Source organism: Ambystoma mexicanum, chromosome 2q, assembly GCF_040938575.1.
Source record: "Ambystoma mexicanum isolate Mex_15411 chromosome 2q, UKY_AmexF1_1, whole genome shotgun sequence".
NCBI lineage: Eukaryota > Metazoa > Chordata > Amphibia > Caudata > Ambystomatidae > Ambystoma > Ambystoma mexicanum.
In genome coordinates, this window is record NC_090924.1 from 874,592,898 (window position 1) to 874,614,108 (window position 21,211).

The 21,211-nt window shown below is 50.9% G+C and overlaps 1 protein-coding gene and 1 pseudogene across 1 annotated transcript in view; both read left to right on the top strand.

The window, feature by feature from the left end:
* The window catches only part of MASTL (microtubule associated serine/threonine kinase like), a 1,019,298-nt gene that overhangs the window by 571,652 nt on the left and 426,435 nt on the right, over positions 1-21,211 (top strand). The gene's annotated exons all lie outside the window — the stretch shown is intronic.
* The window catches only part of LOC138570339 (casein kinase II subunit alpha' pseudogene), a 39,863-nt pseudogene continuing 25,581 nt past the window's right edge, over positions 6,930-21,211 (top strand).

Genomic DNA, 21,211 nt, shown 5'->3' on the forward strand with positions numbered 1-21,211 from the left:
ATTTGCCTATTTTTAGGGAGGAAAAGTGGCCATAACACCTTATCTGTAGGCCTGCCTGTACCTCACCTGGCAGTATGCCTGCAACTTCACTGTTACTGCTTGTTGGATAGGTGACAAACAGGTGCACATTTCCCCTTATGACTTGTTCTCAAAGTTCCCCATAAACCCTATTCCCCTCAACTGGGTTGATGTCTGCCTGGATCTCAAGCTGGTCACCCGATTCCCAGGGCCCCCTACCCTGCAGCAATTCACATTCCCAGATGGGGTTTGCTGGTCCTCCAAATTTCCCCACCACAGACCAGGTACTCAATAGGCCAGCAGCACTTTAGCTTTCATCTAAGGCTACTGGCTCTGTTATGTCAACAGAGGTACACTATTCATGGGAATGAGCAAGTGTCAATGTTACCTTTCAACCAACTCCAGTGTAGTCATCAGAAATGTCACATTTGCCATTGGTCCTTGTTTTTCCTTTACCCAATCCGGTTACACCACTTATTCTTCGACTTATTTCATCTGCGAGGACAAGGCTTATCCCTGGTTGTCCATTAATTTGTGAGGAAGCTGTTACATTGGCAAAGTCCTACCTGCTATCCGGCATACTCTCAATTTCCCAACACAGCCCGCCCAAAAAGAACAGCTTGGGACGGGGTTATTGCTGGGATGGGTTAGTCTACTAGCCTTTGGGTTCAAGGTAAATCAAGACCGCCAGACCAGACTCTGAAGATATTGCGAGTGCCGCTGCAACCGCCCGGACACTACTGTTCTGTGAGCAAATAGCCATTCGAACAATGGTTCTCCATAACTGTATAGCGCTGGACACCCACTTTGCGTCACAAGGAGGGGTTTGCGCTATAGTGAAGAGCGAATGCTGCACTTTCGTACCCAGTTATGCCAGCAACCTCTTTGACATTGTCTCACACAGTCGTAGTACAGTATGTCGTAGTACAGTATGTTGCCTCCACGTCATCCCCGAGTCCTCCTGGACCTTTAATTTCTGGGTATTAAGTATTCTGGGACCACTGAGCGCCTATATCTGCCAGATCATACTCATAATCCTACTACTAATCCTGAGCTTGTCCTGTTTTGTGATGAGTTGCAAATGTCTCTACTTTTTAATGAGCGCTTTGATCACTTTTCTGCCTTATAATATTTCCCCGCTAATGCTAACTGCTATAGTTCTAATGCGCACGTCCTAACTTTGAAGGCTTTTGCAGTCTATTATCTAGAGGCACCCACTTCCACCATTCCCATATGTGACTTGTTTTTGCATATAGAAGCGTGTTTAGACTGCTCCTTTTCTAGACAAGGCGGCTTAGCAGACGGTAGTTTTCATATAGGAAGCAGGCTCGCATACATGCCCTAAACCGTGTGTAAATCGTGGAAACCGCTTTCTTAGCAAGACCCAAATGTACCACTGTTCGTCTTCCATCCTGATAATGCTTTCCTGACAGTGAGAACGCAGCATATGCCTTAGACTTGTTTGCTGAGACTCTGGTCATTCACCTGAAACATTGTTGGTTGTCATTATGAAGCTGTCTGAAACTGCCCTCTATTGAAAGGCATGTGTCCTCTCCAGTATAAAGCCCAGTGACTGGAGGGGAGGGGGGGGGCTGCTTAGTCAAGTCTAGTTTGTTGTTGGCTTGCTGTATGTTATGTGCATGCTGGCTTTGCTGATTGCCATAAAGTCATTCACCAATCCACTGGAAGAGTCTATGGTTATTTTTCCATGACATACGGTATGGGAGAAAAAGGGAAACTCAAACATTTACCAGGCTGGAAAAATAGACTAAAATGTCCTAAGGCCTGGAAAAGTACTTCAGATCATTCATAGCTCCCTAAGGCATAGTATTAAAATTCATGCATATGCATACATGATTATAAAACAAAGCCTTAGAGGGTATGAATTTATTTCAAACCAAAGCTAAATGCTTTCAAAAATCATTCAAACATTTTAGTAACCGTCACCTTGGTCGAACATTTGAGGCAAAAATAGTTACCAATGTTCATCACAATGTTTAAACATATCCTATTGAAGAAATGCAAAGCGTGACTTTAAGAAGCAATTAAAAATCACAGCTAAGAATATAAGACTTGACCCAGGGCTTGCTGAACTTCTAGGGATCCAGAAAAAAATGACCAGGGACATGTAAGTCAAGTAACCCCAGAGTCAATGTTAGAGTTCCACAGCAAGTTCAAAGTTCCTTAGGAATGAATAGGAGCAGAGTTAAAGGACCATCCACATTAGTGGAGTGAAGTCCGTTTGACCCCACAAGTGCAGAATCTGTAGCAATCCGCCCCAAAGAAGTGTTTTAGTGGTCGGATGATAGCCCCAGAGGTTGAAGAAACAGAACAGGAGACCCCCCCTCCCCCAACCCCCTCTTTCCTCCTCCCCCGAATAGAAATATTTGGAGATTGATCTAAGGACTCTTCTCCAGACCAGAGGGATACTTGAGGGTGACAATCTCGAATAACTACCCACTCCAGGGCCCAAAGGTAGGTAATCACATTGAATGTTTCGTCGGAAATGGTGCCAGCAGCATAAAACAACCTGGTGAGTTGGTGTGCAAACAGATCTTTAATCTGTTCTCAGGGACTTGGACTCCGAGCCAGCGATCATCCATGCTACTTGGGAAAGGATCAAAGGCTCTTCCCACAGCATCCACTTTCTTTCAAGCCAGTATTGAAAAACTCTGCAAGTAAGACCTCACGAAGACGTAGGAACCAGTGAGAACAGGTCCTGGTGGCTCGAACAAATGATTAAGGCAGCTCAGGAGTAAATGTTTCCCAGTCGGCGACACAGGCATGCTCAAATGTCCTCAGCTGAACAAATTGTGGGTTGAAGAAATCTCGGGACCCCTTTCTGGACGCCAACAGCAGCCCCACAGCCAAGTGGATGATCCTGGCGGATGAAGATTGGTAAACGGCTCAGAAAATGGTAACCGAGTGGAAAGATTGACCCTGCAGATTTGGGGGTGGGGTGGTCACCAAGAGTATTCAGGAAGCAGCCGGCACTGGATTTCATGCGCAGGAAACCTCTGTCAGCATGTGGGCAGACCTGCCACCTCCAAGTTGCAGAATAGAACAGCAAGATGGCGAAGGAGTGAAGCATGGCCAGGAACAAGCCAATATACCCCTGCACACAGCAGCTGGCAAAAGGCCAGCCAGCCAGCCAATCAGTAAAGGGGCTGGGGTAACCGATCAGATGACCAACCATTCTGGTTGGTCACTCAAACTGCCACTAAGCTAAAGCAACCTACCAACAGAATTGAAGGGAACGGTCCATGGACCTATACTGGCTTCAGCCAGTTATGACCAATATGCAGACTGTCAATGTGGGTTTACAAAGTGCCCATGTGGTCAGAATAGACTTGTTAAGCTCCTTGTCGTCCTGAAACACAAAATGTCAAAACAGGATTTAGAAAACAAAACAGAAACATTGATACCCCAATGGCTACCAGTGTGGCACATTGGGCTAACAATGTAGTACAATGGTTGGCACCCTTGGGGAATTCAAAACTAAAGTCTGGCCACCACCAACTTACTCACTAAAGCCTGTGTAGGGTGATAAAATCTGTATAGGGGAAAAGGTCTGGGAAGGAATACAGAGCGTAGAAAAAGCAGAAAGAAAGGACTGTGACATTATGCAAGGGAAGTCCCACTGTAACGTAATAAAATCGAGGCAGAGACTGGGAGGAGGGGGAGACTGCCCACAAGTTTCTAATTTGTTTGCAGACATATGCTGAAGGATAGCTGGACGCGCGGCATCCTATGCAAAAGAGAAACCTGAGTGAAACTGTAGGCGTGCAGTGTCGGGAAAAGCAAGAGAGGAGAGAAGCAGAGGTAGACGTGAGGCGTCCTCATCCCGATCAAGGGGTAAGTGGTAGTGTGACCGCAATCAAGCAAAGGTGGACCAGTGGGTCAGTGGATGATGCTGATTCCACTTCCTTTGATTCAATACATAACGAACCGGGAAACGAGAGACCAGGGAGATCGTAAATGAAACCACCGGAATAACGAGGGGCCTGCCCGACGAGGGGAAGAGAAGGTCCCAATCAGACGAGAACCCTGATGATGTTCTACCTGACATGACCGCTAACTGGGAAAGTTGGAGCCCTGGAAGAGGGACTGAAGGTAATTACTGGAACGCTCATACTCATCCCAGTCTAGAATAAAGCATTAACAAGGAATGATGATCCTTATTGGAAGGTTAAAGAATATAACATCAATCGGAGCACACCTATTAATTTAACAGTAAATAAAAGAATTTAGGTAAATACTTTATCAATTATATAAATGTGGTAATTCTATGAAAATCTTGACTGATTTATTTCAGTTTGAAAGGTGTGCAGGAGACGGGAGCGTCTTTACATTTGGACACTTTTCTTTGGTCCTTATTGGAAGGTTTACAGGTCAAGGAGCAAACTCCGACATATTACAGAATTGGAAAAACTGTGAAAGGAGAAAACCTGAGGTGCAAATTGAAACCGAGAATATGGCCCAAGTACAAAGTGAAACCAAGATAATGTTTGAGAACCAAAGAAGCCAATTGAAATGTTCTAAGTGTTGGATAAAGTTAGCTTATGAAAGGAAAAGGATAAATACAAAAGAAATAAGGCAAGACGAGAATAAGGAACGTAAGAGTAATCAAATGAAGGAGAAGGTTGAAACCTGAAGAACCCAGCATTGTGTGTCTTAATGAAAGTAGTTTATTGTATTCCTTTTTATTTTATTGAGCATTTGTAGTTGCCAAGAACTACTTGAGAATATTTGACTGAACTGAACCTGGTGAAGAACCAGCTTACAGGAGAAAGTAGTAATTCTCCTGGTTTTTCTTAAATTGTGGTAGGGTTAGAATGTTAGTTTGGACTGCGGACTGATTCTGATTTGCACTCACTGACTGACAAGCACCTTAATTCTGTTAGGTAGGGAAAACCCTTAGCGTAGGGAAAGATAGTCATGTAATCCTTTCAGTGAATAAAAATCATCAGTGATATGGGGAGGGTGGTGCTGATTAGCAGCCTGCAAGATGTCCCCCTGCTCCTAGACCTCAGTGCCCACCCCCTAACTCAGATTGCAGCTGCCCTGTACATCGAGAGTTATCCTCCAACGGGACACCTAATCCGAGAATGGAAGAGCCTGAGCACCTGCTGTGACAATTTGGAAGCTTGAGGAGCACTCTTGGCAAAGTTATCCGTGGCTTGCCGGCTTAGGTCTGGCAAGATGAGGGGTCGGCTGAGTGTGGCGAGTTTCCCTAGCGGGAGACCCGCTTATATCTGGGCTCGGAATAGACAGCCCGTCTGAGGTGGGATCCGCTGGTGGCGCTGCACTGGAGACGGTGGACTGTATGAGCCTTATTGCCCGGAGAACTCCCGCATAACCGAGGGGGAAGATCTGTGGAGCCCCTGGGGCCGAGATCAACGCAGTGCTGCAGGACCAACGGTGTAATGCGCCGCCAGCCTGAGACGGCCCAATGCGGTCACACTGCAGGGTGAGGCACGCCTGGTATGGGTGTATCCAACGAGGAGGACTGCTGCTACACATCTAGTCGGGGGAATGGTAGTGGCGGCCTGAGAATACCAGCCCTTGGCCAGCACCCCTGATTTCCTTCATGAGCTGATTGCGACATTTGGCTTGTGTGGACACAAAGAACAGAGAACGAGGTAGGTGCTGGATATACCCTGGTGCGGTGGGGGTGCTGAATGGGTCCTGGTCTTACATCCATCGAGGGGGGCTGGCCCTTGTGGCTGGTGGGAAGAAATAATACATAGCCAACTTGTAAGTCCCTAATCCTACCTGCAGGTTCTTGACAGTTGCCATTGCATTGACAACGTCGCCAGACACTGCCGGATCCGGCAAATCCAGATTTGCATGCAGTAGCCCTATCACTAGCTATAAGCCTGCACTCACCCCACTTAGGAGCCCAGAAGAAAGGGGGGGGCGGGCGCAGTAGGCTCCTCTTGCACACATATATTAGACTGCTGCCATGGTGAAAGGCAGTGGCAATACCAAAAACCAGAGCATTATGGAGAAGTTCACTCATCAAGCTAGCAAATCATGCCCAGAGTGAGACCCAGAACCTGGTGCTACACCTAGGCCGCAAGGGGCCAGTCCGTCGGCAAATCCTAGATAACATGCACACAGGATTTGCATCTGTGAACACCAAACTGAACAACATAACATCGAATAGCACTACCCTTAATGCTAAAATGGAGTGAGTGAACACCAGGGTGACAGAGGTGGAGGCTCGTATTTTCACACCAGAAGACCACTTTCAGACGCTTAAGGCACAAGTAGCAGGGATGTCTGGAGATTTAAAACTGGCCCTGCAAAAAGTCCAAGACTTGGCGGCCCGCTCCAGGTGCAATAATATCTGCATTGTAGGATACAGGAACAATTTGGGCAAGGCCCCATGGAAACAGCAGTGAAAAAACTCCTCAAGGAGCTACTCGGGAGCCCTTCCCTCTCGGACATGTGTGGTGTAGCGTGCCCATCGATCTCTGATGACTTCACCAAAACCTGGGGCCCCTCCCTCGACCAGTCATTGCAATACTTTTTAACTATAAAGACTGTGATACCATCCTGTGGCTGGCTGGGGAGGAGGGCCGGAGGTGGCTGCTGTGTTTTGAATCCTCCAGTGTGCACATTTATCTAGATTTCTCTACAGCTGTACAGCAGGAATGGAGATCCTTCCTGGTGGTGAAGAAGCTATTGAGAGAAAGATCGACACACTACACAATGCTTCTCCCTGCATGCCTAATGATCCAACATGGGGGGCTCCCTCCCTTTTTTGTGCCTCCCGGGGACCCCAGCGCCCCTCTCCCTCCCCACCTGGCCTGGCCCTGCTCTACCTCCACCTTCCTCCGCCGTGTAACCTGTTTCTGTATTCCCTCTGCCTCCTGCTCCTCACGGGGACCAGTTCCAGCCATGCCATGCCCGGCCCCTCCGCCAGGAGCAGGGCCTGGGTTTACGCTGAGGTGAACAGCCTGAGGAGCCATGACTACTGGAACTATGAGCCACACGTTCCGAGCTTGGGGAACATGAGGACTACCAGCTGGTGCGGCAGCTAGGACAGGGAAAGCGCAGAAGTGTTTGAAGCGATTAACATCACAAACTGTGATCTACACCTGATCACCGGCTTAGGAGGGCTGGAGCCTGTCCTAGCCCAGCGGCGACTGCAGGAGAAGTGCAGCAGGAGAATCCAGCGAGCGTGATACATCTAATGCCCCGCGCTGGTAAGCTCATTGCCATTGATCGCCGTCTTTGTTTATTTTATCTGCAACAGTCGCAGAATTACATCTGAAACGGAAGAATCGATTTGCTGCCCAGCACCTTGTTAATCCACGAGGAGCCTCTCCAAAATGGCAGCCCCAGAATCGCTTCCATGTTGCTAAGCAACCTATCTGGCTGCGGATAGGTTGCCTCTCATCTCTTTGTCTGCACTTTGCCACCGGAAGGCGAGAGCCGTCGCACCGTAACCGCCGGACGGCATCCTGCCCTCCCTACTTGGGGTGCCTCGTTTCCTACCTGATCAACAATCTGCAATTCTACACTGAATCCTGAGCCTTACGCAAGCCACTAAACCGACAAAAACCCTTGCAGCTATACTATAGTACTGATCAACGCCTGGATTCTTTTGTGACCCCACCTCAGCCACTAAGTCCCTGTCCGTATCCACCCGTTGCCTGCACCACTGAACTCCTGCTATATCCTGCGGCTGCGGTATATGCTCTCTAAATGTGCAACTTGGCCTTATTACGGCACAGCCCATTACATTACACATAACTAATGCTTTAAACTGTACGTAATGGTTGTACGATCTTAGTCTGCCTGAGTGTATTCTGCTTCATTCGGAGCGCTGTATTCCCAACCTTTTTCGAGTTTGAGTTACGCCTAACTGTCTAAGCTATTTCGAGGGGATTGGTTCCTCCGACGTATTCCACATCTATGACCGGTAATCACCACAGCTGTGCTGCTTCGGAAAATGTTCTGCGTCCTGTGTCGATGACGTCGCTACGCTGTCCTCGAGGGCCTCCATTGAGCCGACGTCACCGGATGTTTATAAGTAGGACGCACGACGCCCGTAGCTTCAGTTCTCCAGCATGGGGTCTGGCATGGATTCACATGCTCATGAATATTCCCCGTCGTCAGGCCGGGAATCCTCGGTAAAGAAAAAATCAGTATCAGTTTCGTTTCTGATCTGTATTTCTTAGTAGTAACCAATCACTTGTCTCTGGGTCATACTGCCCCCAGCCAATGACTGCCCTCTCCCTAAGCCCCGCCTCCGGCAGCCATCCTCAGATTTTTACCGCACGCTCAAGTGTTGAGAGTCCTCGTGTTTAGCTCTCGAGCTTTTTTGCTGCGTTTTCGTGCTTTTTCAAAGAGATTTTCTCATTTTTCGGTCAAATAGAGCCTCAAGCTACACAGTGTCTACATCCGATCAACAGGGACCCGTTTCGGATTTCCTACGCCCCTCAAGGGTGAAGTTTTCGTCGAGTTGCGCTTCTTGGAGGAGTCCAGAAGTTTCTGCAGCCTACCCGGACATGGCCCAGGAGAAAGGAAGCTCGACAGCCGGAAAGCTGTTCAGGGTTTGCCCTGGATGCCTGTTAGGGAGAATTCTCTGTTAAGGCTAATTTCCCAAATCTAGTGAGTGCCCCAGCAGCTTTGCTCGATTTTTTGGGGTTTATTTTTTTCTCCTGCTAAGAGTGAGACTCTTTTTCTCCCACTCTTAGGCATGATTTGAGAATGTCCTTTGACTGTAAATGTGTTTTATGGGCTATGGGGTCTTTTACTCCATAGGGCTTCATGTGTTTTTGGTAAAGGTGTTGCACAGCACCCTCAGTGCAGTAACACAGGTGTATCGTAGTGACTCCCAAACATAGACTCCATACCCTGGGACTGACTACTGTCTCCCAGGGCATGTAAAGTCACCATTGGCTTTACTAGTCTCAAATTGTGAACAGAACCAGTACAAACCATTATATTGTGGAAGTACTGGTAGGGGTAATTCGATTGCCCCTGAGTCTGTTTTCCAAGGGGGCACTGTCCAGTCCCCCCTTGTCGAGCTTCTAGCTGGTGGCAGTGGATACCACGCAAAATATTCCACCGGAATATTTCCTATGGGATTGTCCCATTCATTTTAAACGCACCACTTTTTGGTGCAATGTTAAAGATACCGCTGGGTTATTTATTTAATATTTATTCCCCGGTTGGGTCTTTTTGCCAGGACTCGGTTTTAAAAATGGCGTTTGTTTTCGCCTCTGAAACTCTAACCTAAGTCGAGCCCTTTGTTCCACTTTTTGGCAGGCTTCTCCACAGAAGCCCTCCAAATGGTGCCACTCTGTCTGGGGTCTACAGAATGTGTGGGAGGGGAATTAGGCACCCTGGACTGAGTTGCCTTGGCAACTCAAGTCGCACTCTTGTGTGATTGGCCCAGTGGTGAGCCGCCCGGCACACCACTTAGCATGTTTGAGTGACAGCTAGGCTGTTGAATGGGGGTTTTTCTGCATAAAAGCAGGGCTTTGGGGACTGGAACTTCAGAAGTCGCCACAGGACCTAAAGAATCCAAAGAGGGGAGAAGCTGAGCCTTCTACAACGACGACACCACCGGTGGAGCCCTGCTGTGCGAACTCACCAATTCCCCGACGACAGAGGAGATCTTCTTCCAGGAGAGTCTTCTTCCCTTTTGAGCTGGTGGGACCAACCAGTTCGCTTTTTTCGCCTTCCTGGATGTCTCGTAGTCGAATCGCCCGTGCCAAGCACCCGGGCGGCCGGATAGCCACGCTTCACCACTACCGCGAATGAAAGGGTCGTACCTTCCCTGGCAGTGCAACGACCTCCAGCTTTCGTCCTCGTCGAGATCATCTCTTCCTCTGGACAAAGCCCCGACTTGCACCCGCTGTCAGGAATAACTGCCACCGCTGGAGCCTTCTCACCATTTCAGGTACTGTGTCCCGCCTGGTCTCCCTTGCAACAGATTGTCCAAGGTGTCCCGTAAATCCTTGACTTTCTAACTGGGTTGACATCAGACCTGCTAACTTTGCCTTTCTGAACTGATCCAACCTCTTTTTGACTTTCCTGCAAAGACTTAGAGTGCATTTCCACTGTGTGATCTTGGGCACATTCCGCCTTGCTCTCTCCAAGAGTGGGCCTGGCCTATGAACTTTTTGCTCTACAGTAGACCTTGCCTTTCTTGACTTGCTGTGGTTTCTTAAGTGTTGGTACTGTGTTATTTTCCTACTCTGCCTTTTCTCTCCCTTTTTAAACAAATTATTGGAGTGCCATCTACGGTTACGAGCTCCCCTCTGTTTTGCTAAATAAGTGGTGTCTTAACCTAGACTTGTCAAATAATTAATTAGGGGTGTGTATATACTTATAGTGATTGTGTTTGAACTTGCTTGATATATTAGTGCCAGTATATTTTCATGAGTGTGTTTTTAAATAAATAATATACTTTTATACCAAAGCTCTGGTCAGTGTTTGCTTGGTCTACTGTATTTTTAGCCCTATTGTGTATACTCTATATACTGCCTAACTCTTCTTGAGAGAAGTCTGACTGCTCAGCCGCAGCTACCAGGTAAATCTGGGTGGTGCAGACTGCTACCATTTGGGTTTGTTGCTTACTCCCAACAGAAGGCAAAGCACCGTGAGTCAGTGGGCACCGGGAGCGCCGAACGGTCGGGCTCCTCAGCTGCCAGGCAGGGCACATCATCTCCAGCGCCATCAACCACAAGCCAGCGCTCTGGCTCAGGGAAGAGGAAGGCCGAGTACCCGGCGAAGCTTCTGGCGAGGCCCCGGTTGATCTCGAAGGATCCAGCCGAGGGGGACCGAGGCGGTGACCCTCCCCCCAATGTGAAGGACACAGACACGCAGAAGGTGGTGAAGGCCTTGATTCACCCGCCCAAGGCCTCTATCGAGGAAGTCGCGGCGGCCCTGGCACAGCCTGAGGAGGCTACACCAGTGGAGGCGACATCGGGGGCCCATAGTTTCCCCGCCACCGCGGAGTGAAGCCTCTTTCAGGCCCATCGAGAAGACCCCGGCGGAAAAAGAGCGGGGGAGCCGGTGGCCATTGTGGACATGGACACAGCCTCCGAGGAGGAACTGGTTGAAGTCTTGGAGGGCCTCGACGAGGGTGTCGAAGAGGCCCGGTCCCACGGGAGGGATCCGAACGAAGGGGACGACGAGAGCAAAGGCGGCGCCAGCGAGGTTCCTAGTCAACCGTCGCGCCTGTCGTTTCCGGAGTCGCAGGACAACTCGGCTGCCATTTTCTTGGCAATACAATCCTTATGTTCGGAGTTAAGGACGAGATTGCCCCTACCACCGACGGAGGAGCCGGAACCAGGTATGACGGAGGAGCCAGAGCCAAGCCCGTCGGGAAGTCCCCCAAACAAGAGAAGACAGACCCATACAGCCCTGCCTTTTCAGCCCTCGGGGCCTGCTCAGCCTTTGCCCACGTCCCCCGTACCTGGGGATGACACGGGAACGGACACGGCCACGACGGATACGAATGACGACGGTGGCGACGACGCGACGGAGCTCACATCGCCTCCAGCCCGGGCCTCCCCGTCCGACGAGATTGGGTCTTTCCACGCTATGATCGCCAGGGCATCTGAGCTTTTTCAGCTCTGCCCTGAAGAGAAGAAGGAGAAAGGTTTCCTTTACCAACGGCGCGAGACTGGATGACATCTGGGACGAGGGTCTCACCCTTCTCAAGAACCCGTCTACGACGCCTGCCAAGAGGGATTGGTACAAGAAGTACCGGGTCCCCGACGCGGCACCTTTGTGCCCTAGGGCGCAATCGACCCCTGACTCGGTCGTCTCAGCGGCGGCCAAGAAGAAAGCGGTGTGGGTGGGGGGGCATCGGCCTCAACGTCAACTTCCCCGCCGGACGGCGAAGGAAAGAAGCTGGATGTAATGGGACAACGAGTTATCTCATCGGCGGCAACAACGATTAAGGCGGCCAACCCCTCGCGATCGTGGCCCGCTACGACAGGGAGTTATGGTACAAGATCACCCCCTGTTGGACTTCCTACCAGACGACAAGAGGCTGAGGCCCTGGAGATCTTGCAGGAAGGTGAGGTGGCGTCGGACCATGCCATAACGGTGGCTAGACATTGCCGACACCGGTTTCCGCCAGCTAGGCAACGGCGTTTGCCTCAGATGACGAGGGTGGCTCAAGGCGACGGTTTTCCGCCAGGAGGTACAAGCCAAGGTTTTGGACATGCCGTTTGAGGGGAACAACCTGTTTGGGAAAACAGTGGATGAGTCCCTCCAAGCCATCAAGGCGGACACAGAGACAGCTAAGGCCCTAGGAGTTCTCCAGCAACGAAGGCCGTCCTTTCGGAGCTCGGGAGGCAAGCAGGGTGCCTCCAAGGGATTCGGCGGTGGCTCCTCTACGTACTGCCAAGCGGCCCGCTCCTTGTCGCAGGAAGCCTATAGAGGACGAGGCAAGTCGGGTGGATCCTGCCGTCGTCGCCAGGGAGGCCAAGGCGGCAAGGCGTCCTCAAAGCAAGATTGAACCGACTGTGGCGTCGGGCCCCCACCGAAGCACCTGGGTGGGAGGCCGGCTGGCGAAGTTCGTCGGCGCGTGGGAGTCCATCTCCACCGACCGTTGGGTGCTGGACGCCCTGGCCCAGGGGCACGCCCTGAATTTCTAAAAAAGTGCCCCCGCATTCCTCCCGTGGCCAGGAAAAAATAACCACGTCCCTCAACTACTGTTGGAGGTAAGGGCGATGCTCAAGAAAGGTGCCATCGAGCTCGTTCCAAAGAGGCTCCGGGGCTCCAGAGTATACTCAAGGTACTTCCTCGTGAAAAAGAAGACAGGACGGTGGTGACCCATCCTAGTCCTGCGACGACTGAACAAGTACAACGAGGCACAGAAGTTCCGGATGGTCACCCTCCAGCACGTGCTGGGACAGCTGGAGGAGGGCGATTTCCTGTCGTCGTTGGATTTGGAGGATGCATACTTTCACTTTCCCATTCTAAAAGGACACCGGAAGTTCCTTGGGTTCGTGGTCCAAGGGCGGCATGTTAGGCAGAAACCTGTGCAGTTCCCTTTGGGAACACTGCAAAAGATTTAGGACTACAAGTGTTAGCAGTAAACCCACTTGGTAGCAGTCTGTACCACCCAGATTTACCTGGTAGCTGTGGCTGAGCAGTCAGACTTCCCTCAAGAAGAGTTAGGCAGTATGCAAAGTATACACAATAGGCACTCGGACACAATAGCACAAGCAAGCACTGACCAGAGCTTTGGTATCAAAGTATATAATTATTTATTTAAAAATACACTGTTAGAAACTCTCCAGCACTCTTATTTGTAAAACACTCTAAACACAATTACTATTATGATATATACAACCCCTATTCCTTATCAGACAAGTCTTAGTTAACACCACTTATTTCCAGACAGAGGTGAGCGCTTAACTATAGATGGCACTCCAATAAGTTCATGAAAAAGGGAGGGAAAAAGACAGAATATGTGAAGATACACCACTCTAAAATTTAGGAACACTTTTTACAAGGCAGAAGAGCAAATGTCACTGGTGAGCCAAAGTCCATAGGCTGGGCCCACTCTTAGAGAGAGCAGAGCACAATTGCGCCCAAGATCACACAGTTGCACTAGGCTTTGAAAGTCTTGCAGAGAGTTCGAAAAGAGTTTAGAGAGGCTCAGAAAAGTTTAGCCAGGGTGTCCCAGGCTAACCCAGGTTCGAAAGCCGGGGGCTAAATCTACCCCGTACAGTCGGTCGCAAGGGAAGCCAGGCGGAACACGGTACCTTAAGTGGGGAAGGATCCTCCCGCGGTGGCATTTGTTCCTGGCAGGGGGTGCAAGTCTCGGCGTCGTCCAGGGGAAGAGAAGATCTCGACTTGGAAGAAAGATGAAGGTCGTTGCACTGCCAGGGAAGAAACCAGCCGCTGAGTTTTCCGGTTAAAGGTATTACCCTTTATTTCACGGTCGTGGTAAAACGTGGTATTCCGGGTTGCCGGGGTGCTTGGCACAGGCAAGGCGGCCACGAGATGCGTTGTGAAGGCAAAAAGACAGTGAAACTGGTTATCCCCACCAGTCAAAGGAAGAAGACTCTCCGGCGGGAGATCTCTGACGTTGGGAAAAGTGGTGAGACGGTTCAGCAGGGTTCCACCGGTGGTGTCGTCGTAGCAGGTCGGCTCAGCTTCTCCCTCGTCGGATTCTTAGGTCCTGTGGCGACTTCTGAAGCTCCAGTCCCCAAAGCCCTGCTTTTATGCAGAAAACCCCCATTCACTCAGCCTAGCTGTCACTCAAACATGCTAAGTGGTGAGCCGGCCGCCTCACCACTTGGGCCAATCAGGATGGAGTGCGACTTGAGTTGCCTAGGCAACTCAGTCCAGGGTGCCTAAATCCCCCTCCACCCCTCCTAAGTACCCCAGACAGAGTGGCACCACTTTGGAGGGCTTCTGTGGAGAAGCCTGCCAAAAAGTGGACAAAGGGCTCGACTTGGGTTGGAGTCACAGAAGAGAACACAAACGCCATTTTAGAACCACGTTTTGGCAAAAAATACCAACCGGAGAATTAATACTAAATAAATAAACCGGCGGTATATTCGAGGCTATCGTAATTAATTAAATAAATAAATATAGTAGCCTCGAACAATGGGAAAATCCCATAGAGAAATATTTGCAGTTGAATATAAAAAGTAGTATCCACTGCCACCAGCCAAAACTCGATCAGGGGGGATGGAGACGTGTGCCCTCGACTATCAGACCCCGAGGCAATCGAATTGCCCCGGCCAGTACGTCCACAATATGATGGTTTGTACTGGTTCTGTTCAGAATTGAAGACTACTAAAGTCAATGGTGACTTTACATGCCCTGGGAGACAGTAGTCAATCCTAGGGCATGGAGTCTATACTGGGGGGTCACTATGACACCCTTGTGTTACTGCACTGAGGGTGCTGTGTAACACACATCACAAAAACACATGAAGCCCTATGGAGTAAAAGAACCCATAGCCCATTAAACACATCTAGAGTCAAAGGAACACACTCAAATCATGTCCAAGAGTGAGGGTAAAAGAGTCTCACTCTTGGCAGGAGAAAAAAAAGAAACCCCAAAAATCCAGCAAAGCTGCTGGGGGACTCACTAGGTTAGAAAATTCGTGGTTGTGCATGTGTGTACTGCTATGTATTCTTATATTCATGAGCATGTGAATCCATGCCAGACCCCATGCTGGAGAAGGAACAAGTTACTTACCTGTAACTGTTGCTCTCCAGCATGGGTCTGGCATGGATTCACATGCGAACCCTCCCTCCTACCCCTCTGCGGCTCTTCACTTGGTCATACTGCCACTTTACGTGCTACCAAATCTGAGGATGGCTGCTGGAGGCGGGGCTTAGGGAGAGGGCAGTCATTTGCTGGGGGCAGTATGACCCAGAGACCAGTGATTGGTTACTACTAAGACAGACAGATCAGAATCGAAACCGATACTGATTTTTTCTTTACCGAGGATTCCCGGCCTGACGACGGGGAATATTCAGGAGCTTGTGTATCCATGCCAGACCCATGCTGGAGAACAACAGTTACAGATAAGTAACTTGTTCCTTTTCTGTTTTTTCCACGAACGTGTTCGCTTTGGAGATCTCGGCGCGCCTCGGTTCTTCTGATTCTTTCGGTTCTTCGAACTTGGTGTTTTGTGAAGATATCATGTCTTCGTCTTCTACCCCGCAATCTGGATTCAAGAAGTGTCGGGACTGCGGTTCCAAGATATCACTTACGGACCTGCACAACGTCTGCCTCTGGTGCCTCGGCGATGACCACGCCACTGATGACTGTGACGATTGCCAGGCGTTAACGTCGAAGGCCTTGCGGGAGCGGAAGAAGCAGCTTTCTGCAGGTAGGGTTTCCAAACCCAGAGGCTCAAAATCTGCTGGGCTTTCGACCGACTATTCGAGGGGCGACTCTCCGAGACGTCGGCGTAAGTCCAGGGGGTCTCAGTCCCAGAGTGGTTCCTGCCATTCCTCTGCCTCTTCAAGGCACTTGCGGAAGCGCCGTCACCGGTCGCCTTCCCTGTCCTCATCCGAGGACGCCACCAGACGCTGGTTGCTTGTCCCAACAAGCATTCCTCTCCTGCGGAATGGGATGCATTTCGTGTGGCGATGATGGTGATTTTCCAATCACAGGGCTCCGTTCGCGCCTTCGAAAGAAGCTGGTAGAGAACGTGCTATGGCCACCGCTCGCATGCCTTCGGGCGGTCGCCGCGATCATCGGGAGCCTTCGAGGTCCCGATCGGACAAGGTGGATCGCTCTAGCCATGCCAGCTCCAGGTCCAGGTCCCGGTCCTCGACGCCCTCGAGAGCGGCGGAATCTGTAAGGTCTTCTAAGAAGACGTTGACGCCATCGGTGCCATGTCCATCGAGGGACTCTCTGAAGGCTCCACCTCCGAGGAAATCATCGACGCCATCAGCGCTGAGGTCGTCTAAGGACACGCTCGGGGCACTGCCCTCGAGGCCTGTGTCGAAGCCATCGGCACCAAGCTCGACGTCGACACAGATTCCGTCAACGCCCTCGACGCCTTTTGTGGAGGCTTTACCGGAGGTACCCCGTGCATCGGTGGAAACTCTGAGGAAGGCCCTGAAGAAGTCAGTGAGGCCTGTATTTGAGCCTTTTTCTGTGCCCTCTTCCAGTGATTTGTTCAAGCCTCTGGATTATATTTGAGGTGGAGGAAGAGTCTGAGGAAGGTTTGGTTCCTGATGAGGTCCCTGACGACCTGTTGTCTGGTCATAGCCAGGTGGAAGACCTGCGTCCAGTTGTTGCACAACGCCAGTGGTCTGGACACCTCTCCGGAGGTTGAGTTCGGCAGGCCTGAGCCTGGCACACACTCCGGGTCTTCATACCGGCGGCTCATGTCAAGGGTGACTGAGTACTTGGGGTGGTCTGCGCCACCAATGGTTTTTCTGCAGGATGACCTGATAGATATCTTTGACCAAGGTCGACCAACTGACCCGGTACTTCCATTCCGTATGGCCTTGCAAAGAAGGGTGGCTGCGGCTTGGACTGCTCTGGAGAGTCTCCCAGCAGTGGGTAAGTCGTTGCCGAAAAAGTACCGCCCAGCCAGTGGCGACCCTGGCTACTTGTCCATGCACCCTACTCCGGAGAGTTTGATGGTTCAGGCAGCTCTGGCCCCAGCAAAACAGGCGTTGTACCTTACCTTCCCTCCTGACAGGGACGACCAACGTTTTGACGGTTGGGCGAAGAAAGTCTTTTCTTCAGGGGGAATGGCTTTGAAAGCAGCCAACTCCGTGTGTGCCTGAGCACGTTTCACTCACGCTCTGTGGAATTGTTTCGTTAGCGGCTGAACATATTCCTGAAGTGGAGGAACGGGATGGCTTTCTTGCCCTTGTACAGGATGGCAAGGATGCATGTGTGAATCCGTTCAATCTGGTCTGGATGTGGCAGACTGTGTCTTTCGGTCCATGCCGACGAGCACCGTGATGCGCAGATTTGCGTGGTTGCGGAAGTCTGGGTTTGCTCCTGATGTACAAGCCAGGCTTCTCAACATGCCTTTGGATGGTGAACATCTTTTTGGCAGCAAGGCTGACGAGAGCCTTGAGAGGTTGCAGACCTTAAAGGCTGCAGCGAAGTCGTTGAGCTCTGCAGTCCGCCAACCTCCGCCTTTTCGTCCTAGGGTCGGCAATGGAGGGGAGTTTCCGTTCGATACTACTCTACCTTTGGTAGATCGAGGGGAGCTGCAAGTCAAAGGGGCCAACGTAGGAGTACCAGACGTGGAAAACAGGCTACTCGAGGTGCCAAGGCCGCTCGAGCAGTTGCCTCTTTGCCCTTAGGCACTGCCGAAAACTCTTCAGCTCAGTCATGAGGCCATGTCCCATGGTTCGCTGATTGGGGGAAGGCTGGCGCAGCATCTTGTAGAATGGCGTGCCATTACTTCAGATGTGTGGGTTCTGGAGATCATAGCCCAGGGCTACTGTCTTCCTTTCCGGCAGAGGCCTCACGACAATCCACCAGGGAATCTCTCTTTGAAGAGTCTGGATCCGCTCCTTGCGCTTGAAATCGACTCCCTGCTGGAGAAAGGCGCCATAGAACTGGTGTCTGTAGCAGAGAGGAACAAGGGACGGTAATCCCCATATTTTTTGATCCTGAAAAAAACGGGGGATTGAGAGCCATCATGGACTTGTGTGGTTTGAACAAGCTCCTCAGGAAGGACAAGTTCAAGATGGTTACTCTCTCTCAAGTCCTCCAGGCCCTTCAACTTCAGGACTGGTTGGTGTCTCTCGACCTAGAGGATGCTTACTTTGATGTGCCGATCCATCACAAGCACAAGAAGTACCTGAGGTTTGCGATTGGCGACTCGCATTTTCAGTTTCAGGTCCTGCCAATCGGATTGACCTCCGCCCCAAGGGTCTTCACCAAGCTCATGGTGGTGATGGCAGCATATCTCAGGAAAGGGGGGGGATTCACGTCTACCGCTACCTGGACGATTGGTTGATCACGGTGCGCTCTCCCGAGCAAGTCCTGGATCATCTGTCACCTGCCACTCCCTTCACCGGCTGGGCTTCTCCCTCAACTTAAAGAAGTCCCGCTTGACACTTACCCAGCGGCTCCAGTACATCCGAGCAGTGCTCGACAAATCCCTGGGGCTGTGTTTCCCTCCCAGGTGAGGGCGTCTCACATTCTGCCGCTGTGTTTCCCTCCCAGGTGAGGGCGTCTCACATTCTGCAGATGGTGAACAAGTTTCAACATGCCCAGAGTCTCCTGGCGTTCGAGTTCTTGAGGTTGCTTGGCCTCATGGCAACCTGCATTCTCCTGGTACCAGAGGCCAGGCTGCGAATGAGATCTCTGCAGTGGGCTCTCAAGATGCAGTGGTCACAGTCCTCCGGCAGGATGTCGGATCTTGTTCAGGTGCCGACCTCAGTCGCCCAGGATCTTCTGTGGTGGGCCGTCAAAGGCAATCTGATGAAGGGGGCTCCATTTTGGCTACCCTGGCCGGAGGTGATGATCGCGACGGACACATCCCCCACGGGATGGGGAGCTCATGCTAACGAGTTGACAGTCAACGGTTGTTGGTCTCCATCGGAGTCCAGACTCCATATCAATCTGTTGGAGCTGAGGGCTGTCAGGCTAGCCCTGCAGGCTTTTCTGCCGTCTGTGCGGGGGAAGAATGGCCTGATTCTGACGGACAATACAGTGGCCATGCACTAACTCAACAAAAATGGGGGGGGCAGAGTCTCTCCCTCTGTGCAGAGTGGCGATGCAGCTATGGTTCTGGTCCACCCAGCAGGAAATGTTTCGATTTCGGTAGTTAATCTCGTCCGAGACGAAAACGAGGCTGCGAATGCTCTGAGCAGGCAGAGCAAGGTCTCTCACAAGTGGGAGCTGGCTCAGGTGATTCTCCTGGAGATCTTCGCCCTTTGGATCTGTTCGCAACGAGTGTCAACCGGAAGTGCGAAAGATTCTGCTCGTGGGAATTTCCTCCAAGAGGAGCCTTAGGGGACGCGTTCGTAGTGGAGTGGTCCTTCCCACTGCTGTACGCGTTTCCTCCAGTCCCCGTCATTCTGCAAGTGCTGAGGAGGTTAGGGAGGTTCGGTTCCCGAATGATCCTCATTGCTCCGGCATGGGCCCGGAGAACGTGGAACCCGGACATTCTCGGCATGTCCATCTGCTCTCCACGCCGTCTTCCCTATCGAGCCGATCTGCTCTCATGGGAGGGGCGTCAGGTTCTCCATCTAGAGGTCAAGTCCCTCACCCTTCATGCTTGGCTTCTGAAAGGTTGAGGTATAAGGATTGGGACCCCCCCCCTGAAGACGTGATGGAGGTGTTGCTTTCGGCCAGAAGGCCAGCAACAAAGTCCCTGTACCTTTGCCGTTGGAGTAAGTTCTGCGACTGGTGCAGGGTTAAGAATGTGGATCCTTTTTCATGTGCTGTTCCTGTGGTTCTGTCTTTTTTGCTTTCGTTAGCCCACAAGGGCCTGCAAGTGGGTACCATTAAAGGTTACCTGGCGGCGCTGCCCATATTTAAGCGCTCGTCTGAGGAGTGTTCTTATTTTAAGATTCCTTTTGATTTCTCAGTTTCTGAAAGGGCTCACTAATGTGTTCCCACCGTCACCTTTCCAGGTGCCCGGTTGCGATTTGAACCTGGTTCTAAAGTTCCTAACGGGAGCTCCGTTTGAGCCTTTACATTCTTATCCCTTGAGACTGTTGACCTTTAAAACTGTATTTTTAGTTGCGGTTTCTTCCGCCCGCAGACTGAGTGAGTTGCAGGCACTATCCGCTAAGCCGCCTTTCACGGTGTTCCATAAGGACAGGGTTGTCCTTAGGGTTCGTCCCTCTTTTCTTCCGAAAGTGGTGTCGGAATTTCATTTAAGCCTGACGTCATTCTTCCGGCGTTCTATCCTCCTCCGCATCCTGGTAAGGAAGAGGAGAGGCTCCATAGGTTGGATCCTAGGAGTGCTTTACGTTTCTAAATCTCACGCATGTCCCGGGTCAGAGTGGACGATTAACGTTTTGTAGGATACGCTGGTTGGCGTTTGGGACAAGCTGTTAATAAGCAGACTTTGTCTAGATGGTTATCTTGACAATTTCTGAATGTTACCGCCTGGCGGGTAAGGACCCTCTGGTAGGCTTACGGGTCCATTCTACAAGAGATGTGGCTGTCACTACTGCTCTGCAGAGGTGGTGTTCCCATTCACAACATTTGTGAAGCAGCCACATGGGCCTCTGTCCATACTTTTGTAAAGCACTGCTCCCTGGATTCTATCCATGGGCAGGATTTGGCCTTTGGCAAGGGGGTCCTCTATTCTGCAATTTTATTGTGCATTCTAAAATTCTAAATTCTTTTCCCACCTCCATATGTTGGTACTGTTTTGGGAGTCTGTCATAGATGTGGAATACGTCAGAGGGACCAATCCCCTCGAAGAAGAAATTACTTTCTTACCTGGTAACGTTCTTTCGATGGGGTGTTCCGACGACGTATTCCACATCGAACCCTCCCAGCCTGTCCCTCTACAGAATTTCTTATGCAATTGCAGCTTATGTTTCTGCAAGGCTTTCTGTAGTTATACTGGCAGAAGATTGGTGCTACACGTTCTGGGGAAAAAAACTACAGCTGAGGCTACGGGTGTTGTGCGTCTTACTTATAACATCTGGTGATGTCGGCTCGACGGAGGCCCTCGAGGACAGCGTAGTGACGTCATCGACGCAGACGCCAAAAAATTTCAGAAGCGGCACAGCTG